The sequence below is a fragment of the Penaeus monodon genome, chromosome 31 (assembly GCF_015228065.2).
Source record: "Penaeus monodon isolate SGIC_2016 chromosome 31, NSTDA_Pmon_1, whole genome shotgun sequence".
NCBI classification, from domain to species: Eukaryota; Metazoa; Arthropoda; class Malacostraca; order Decapoda; family Penaeidae; genus Penaeus; species Penaeus monodon.
In genome coordinates, this window is record NC_051416.1 from 4,127,188 (window position 1) to 4,127,415 (window position 228).

Consider the following 228-nt stretch of genomic DNA (forward strand, 5'->3'; position numbering starts at 1 on the left):
TCATATGCAACCCGCAATAAGTAAAGAATTAATGTACAGTATTTAGAACAGATCAAAGTAGTGATGGTTGAACGGTGTTTTGAAGTATATGAGGGAAACGCAGGCACAGAAAAAAGTGTTTTCGTATGCCGGAAAAAAAGGAATGTGTTCAAGAGTATTTGGATGCAGTTTGAGTGTGCAAATAGGCAAGGGCGTACGTAGAAAGGTGACTTTTATGTGTTTTATATA

General features: G+C 36.8%; 1 protein-coding gene across 1 annotated transcript in view; it reads right to left on the reverse strand.

The window, feature by feature from the left end:
- Nucleotides 1-228, reverse strand: part of LOC119592832 (phospholipase A2 inhibitor-like) — a 13,736-nt gene that overhangs the window by 11,531 nt on the left and 1,977 nt on the right. The gene's annotated exons all lie outside the window — the stretch shown is intronic.